The sequence below is a fragment of the Cavia porcellus genome, unplaced genomic scaffold (genome assembly GCF_034190915.1).
Source record: "Cavia porcellus strain 051 isolate PalLab524CR breed Dunkin Hartley unplaced genomic scaffold, mCavPor4.1 scaffold_5, whole genome shotgun sequence".
NCBI lineage: Eukaryota > Metazoa > Chordata > Mammalia > Rodentia > Caviidae > Cavia > Cavia porcellus.
Genome location: NW_026947488.1, coordinates 6,696,482 through 6,701,977, shown reverse-complemented (window position 1 = coordinate 6,701,977; position 5,496 = coordinate 6,696,482). Strand labels below are relative to the sequence as shown.

General features: G+C 56.6%; 1 long non-coding RNA gene across 1 annotated transcript; it reads left to right on the top strand.

The window, feature by feature from the left end:
* Positions 1 to 1,332: 1,332 nt before the first annotated feature.
* LOC134475950 (uncharacterized) lies at positions 1,333 to 4,445 on the top strand. Its single transcript, XR_010047288.1, has 2 exons — positions 1,333 to 2,015; positions 2,614 to 4,445. It is a non-coding gene; the product is annotated as an uncharacterized LOC134475950 (long non-coding RNA).
* The last annotated feature ends 1,051 nt before the right edge of the window (positions 4,446 to 5,496 follow it).

Here is a 5,496-nt window from a genome sequence, read left to right as displayed (position 1 = left end):
AAACATTTGCACCAAATCAAAAGGCCTCTGCCTGCGTTTGGATTTAGTTGTAAATTATCTGCTCGGAGGATCCGTCCAGACCTCTCTGCGGAGGCCGGGAACTCCGAGCCCCGCTTGGATCCAGATTTGCTGCGTGGTCCAGATAGACTTTCAGCTGCTGCAACCAGACTGCAGGCGGGGGACAATAAGAACAGAACTCCTTTTGTTCTGACTAAACTGTTTTTAATGGTCCCTTCCAGGCCAGGCCTCAGTGGAGGCCTCAACAAGGCAGCTCATTGAGTCGCCCTGAAAGAGCCCAGTGGGGCAGAGCCAGGAGCCCTCCGCAGGGGCCGGCGGCCCTTTGTCAGCTTTGGTGGTCCCGCCGCAGAGAAGAACAGGGCTCTTTCATTTGTTGTCTCGGACGGAAAGAGGGAGGTGCATCCGAGAGCCGGGACGGTCCCACACATTTCCGTAATTAGTGCCTGTGAAGTGTTGGGGGCTCTTGAACACACGTGTGCGCGCACACACACACACACACACACACACTGTAACGTCCAGTGTTCTCCTGGAGGCCCAGGGTCCCCAGAAACTGATGGAACAAAGCCACCAGATTTCATAACCTGGGACACCCTGGCCTGACTGGCCACCCCAGGTTTTCACGTTCACCTGGAGGCTTTGGGGGCTGACGGATTCACACAGGACCCAGAAGGAGGGAAGGCCGGGGCTACACCGGCCACTCTCAGGCATCAGCCTGCTCGGCACAGTCAGCCCCTGAGGGTCTCCAGGTCACACCTGAAGTCCTCCATCTGCATGAACAAAAGTGCCAAGCAAAAAAACCAAACACCTCTGACCCAGGCTTTGGAGAAGTTCCTTCCCGGCTTCAACGGTACCAGTGAGGTTTTACCCACCAAGATGCCCTGGTGGCTGAGTCAGTGAGAACCAGATCAGTGGTCTCAGCAGGGGACACTGTGTGCCCACAGAGTACAGGCCAACATCTGGGGACGCTGCTGAGCATCACAACTGGGAGAGGTGTTCATGGCATCTTGTGGAAGCAGTGTGCACTGCTCAACACCCCATGATGCCCAGGGCAGCCCCCCACATCGAGGGGGCTGTCACATGGGCTCCTGGAGCCCCCACCCCTCCTGCCCCCCGAGATCAGAAGCACCCGGGTCCTCCCTGAGCCAGAGGTCAGGGAAGGCCAAGTTGCAGTCTGCTCCACAGGAGCGCAGAGGCTCCTCCTGAACACCAGGACGACCAGGGAGCCCGGGGCTCTTTGAAGAAAAGGCTTTGGGGTTCCTTTTTATTTGGCACTAAATCATCTTAAATTGCATGGGGAAACAGAATACAATTCAAGTTACATTACTAATCAATCTTCGAGGGGAATAAATCAAAGAGGGGTGTTTTATCAAATCTGGAAGTAATTAAAGGTCAGGAGGACCTCGTGGACGTCCACCGAGGCTGGCTGGAGCCCCACCACACCTGCTCCCATCACCAGGGACCGTCTGGAATTCGCACACGCTCCTTTTCCCACACGCTGATTTATTAATCACGTCTCTTTTTTCTCCGAGACGTCACAGGAAGGGTGAAATCAAAGCACTTTGAACCGGGGCAGAGGGGTTTGGGATCCAAGACCCCAGGTTTGACTCCCGGCTGCCCCAGTGGGGGACTAGGGGACTAACCCAGTTTCCTCACCCACGGGACAGAAGGCCCCATGTGAGTCCTTGCAGGGTCCAGGGGTTAAGCAGTTCCCCTGGCCCTGTGCTGGCATCTCAGGCACCGCTCACAGTGCCCCAGGATCAGCCATGGCTTGCCCACTTTTAGCGCCCCCCCATTAACCAGTGGGCGGGACCTCGCAGAACTGCGGTGGTGTGGCCGTTCTGTAGGGCCCCCTCTAGACAGCAGGAGCAACCAGCATGCTTGTCTCTGAGACAGCGACATCACAGTCACACGCATGGGGCGCTTCTGGGCCACACGGAGTACAGTAGAGGAGCAAGCCTACCCCTGCCACCCCCAGCCCTTCGAGCTTGTGGAACTCGGTGAGTGACACCGGGGGAGTTTAAGACACTGCGTTCTCCTCTGGGGATGGGGAGGAGGTGACAGCAAAACCAGGGCCAGCCCAGGAGGGCAGCGGGGCTGGGGCCAGAGGCCCAGAGTAGGACATGGACTTGATCTGCACCCCCGGGCCCTGGGTCCCTGCCCCTGAGCACACTCCCGTGGGTTCCTGCCCTCCTCTCCTCCTGTCTCTCCCTTCTGTCTCTTTTGCCTTCATTTTTTAAATTAAGCGGTGATGGGAGATTCCTTTCTGGCGGTTTCGCAGGAGGTGAAATCACTTAGCAACCTGAATTATTTTCAATTCAGTAACTTCCCCCTGGGGTGGGAGGCCAAGCCCTAGCCGAGCCCGAGCTGGGGGCGTCGTGCTGGTTAAGCCACTCCGCGCAGGCTGGGAGCGAATGCTTCTCATATTTTTCCTGTCCCTGGTAAGGCCTTTTGTTTGGAGCCCGCCCTCTCTGCCCGATAAACATGAGTGACAGCAGTTCGAGGCTGTATTTTCAGCTGGCTGCAGCTTCAAAGGGTTGAAAAGTTTGAATTCCAGGCTTTAAGTTCCTTTTCTTCTTTCTTAAATTTTCCTTGCAGACACACCTATGGCAGATAGTAAAAATATGAATTTGATCTCCCAAGACAGAGAAGCAGGGCGGTGTGAGCTGAATCGTTATCTGCGGGGTCAGAGCGTTGTGGACAGTTTCCAGGCCGAAACCGCACGGCTCCTGGAGACCCCCTAGGCAATGCCGGGGAGCCACCGCTGCCAGCCAGCGATCCCAGCACACAGGACCCGGCCTTGACCACAGGCCCGCACTGAGCAGTGCCCTTCCCAGAGAGAGAGAAGCCCCAGGCCCCAGACCGCCCTAGACACAGACCAGCCATGGGAAAGCCGAGACCCAGAGAGGTTCAGCAGCTTCCCCCGGGTCACGCAGCTCCAAGCACAGCTCCCCTCCAAAGGCTGCCGCCTCCCCCACGTCCACCCTGGCACCCCCAGACTCACAGGCTGTGAGCGAGCATCGATAAATCAAGACGAGTGAAATACCTACTTTGAAGCGCTGCCGTGGTGATCCAGGGAGATAAAGGGCCTGAGAGGTTCAGTGTGTGATTCCGCAAGAAGGGTTCGCCCAGTTCCTGCCTCTCCCAGCTGGCAAGACACGTTTGTAAACACCGAGGGCAGAGATTCAGACAGATTGGGGCTCAGGTCGGACGCACACCGCTGGCTGTGTGACCTGGGTGACTCACTTGACCCTTCCTGCGCTCCTCCGGCAAACCAGGCTGCTGGCAGTGCAAATCCACCACGCTGCAGCGGGAATTCAAGGAGAAGGACCAGGGCACCCTTGATAAATGTCATCTGTATGCTTTGAAAAACAAGAACATAGTGACACCTAGGACGGCAGCACAGGCCTGTCTGTAGTCCCAGAAATCTGCAAGGCTGAGGCAGGAAAGTCACAAGTTTGAGTCCAACTCGGGTAACTCAGCAAGACTTTGTCTCATAATAAAATAAGAAAAAGACTGGGGATGTAGCTCAGTGCAAAGGCCTGGTCCAGCCCTCAGTACCACAAAAACCAGCGGTGAGCTGGTGGCACCTCAGAGCAGGGTGAGGCCGGGGAGTACTGGCCAGAGAGCCTTTGTGAAGACGGGGATTTTGTGACACCCCAAGGGGAGACCCCAGAACTACTTCACTTGGTGCTTGCTTTGTGCTGGGCGCTGGACTGGACACTGTCCATGAAGAGGCCAGAGAGCCCTGCTACCCTCCTCTCACTTAACCGTGGCAATAACTGAGGCTCAGAGAGGAGAGGTCACTTCCTCCAGCCACACAGCAAAGGCAAGACAGTGGAATTTCAACTGAGGCCAGTTCCAGGCCTGGACTCCACTTGCCGGTCTCCCTGCCACGCATGTTTAGTGAAACGCAATCCACCTGCCTCACATGCAGCCCTGAGCCCCAGCTCTGGCCTCAGGCAGCACCGCTGTGACGTGGAGGCGGACACCTCTGCCGCTTAGGAGGGACAGGAGAGCAGATGGCCTGGAAAGGCGCAGACGTGGGGGGTCTTTGGGACTCTCACAGCTTCTCCCTTAGCAATAAGGTAGGCGACACCACTGAGGAGGGGACACAGATCTGGGTTCTGCAACAACAAAAAAAGCCCAAATCCCACAAAGCAGCAGAACCACAACCAGTGCAGACTGCTGCTCCTGCCCCCCTCCAGAGGGAAGCACATCCCAAACTTGTGGGGCCCCAAGAGTACACTAGCCTGGCTCCAGCCCCCACCCCTCCTGTGCCGAGACCCCGCTCTTTGTCATGTGAATGAATCATTTTAATAGGGTCTTCTAGCAGAAGCATTCATCACCTCTGTGTAACAAGGATTTTCCTTTTTGTTCGACTTAAACGATTAAGTAGGTAATAAACCGCCTATCAGCTCCCCCTGGCAGCATGGTGATCCCTCCCAACAGTAAATCATAGGTGGATTATTACTATCCTGATAAATTAACACTTGGAGGACCTGGTGGCCAGGGTTGAGGCTGTCTGTCCCCTGGCCTGGGGGAAAGGCTGGCTTCCTCTGAGACCTGGTGTCCATCGCCAGCCAGTGCAGGTTGAAGGACATCAACTCCCACTCCGGTCCACATTCTGTCTGCCCAGGTGGCTGCCCCAGTTGGACGTGGGCATCTCTCTTCCTGCAAGCCCTCAGCTGTTTCCATCAGATCCGGGTGTCTGGGGCCACCGGAGAGGAGACAGTTGGTCTGCTTGTACCCAGAGAGCAGGTGGGGTCCTTGGGGAGCCACGCCAGAGTGGGCAGGGACCCACCATTCTGCTCAGTCCCATGGTGGTCGGCGCCCAGGAGGAGATGGGCAGTGACCTGGTCTGACTGGGTGCCCAGGGTTCCCAGGGGAACCATAAGGGGTGACACTCACTGAGGCGGTCAGGTGGCTCTGAGGCTGGTCGGAGCTTCACCACCCTCCCAGGACTCCTGTCTCTGGATGCGTCAGGTGAGGGATGTGCTTGAGTCGCTGTCCCGGAGTTCCAGAAACTAGGGGTCGCAGGTCACAGAAACGTACTCCAGAGGCCTGAACCCAAACTCCAGGTGTCGCATGTTACTTCCCGCTCCCTAGGGAAAGGTCCCCCAGCCTCCTCCAGGTGCAGGCCCAGGTGCGGCTGGCTTGTGGCTACCTCGCTGCCATCTGTGCCTTTGGCTGGCTCTGCCCTGCCTTGCCCAGCATCTTTCCTTGTGTGTACCCTGTCTTCCAAGGACTCTGCTCCCCAGAAATCCCCTACTCCCTGTCACCTCCTGACAGTGGCTAATCACAGCTGCACCCACCCTATTTGCAAGGAGGGTCGTTTTGGTGATACTAGGAAGACCTCAGCATGTTTTTTAAGGGTCACGATTTAATCCACAATGGGGAGGGGGCTGCAAGAGAGATTCTTTGGTGAAATCTGGAAGATAATATGAAATTGTGGCTCTTTCGTGGCTCACAGCCACACAC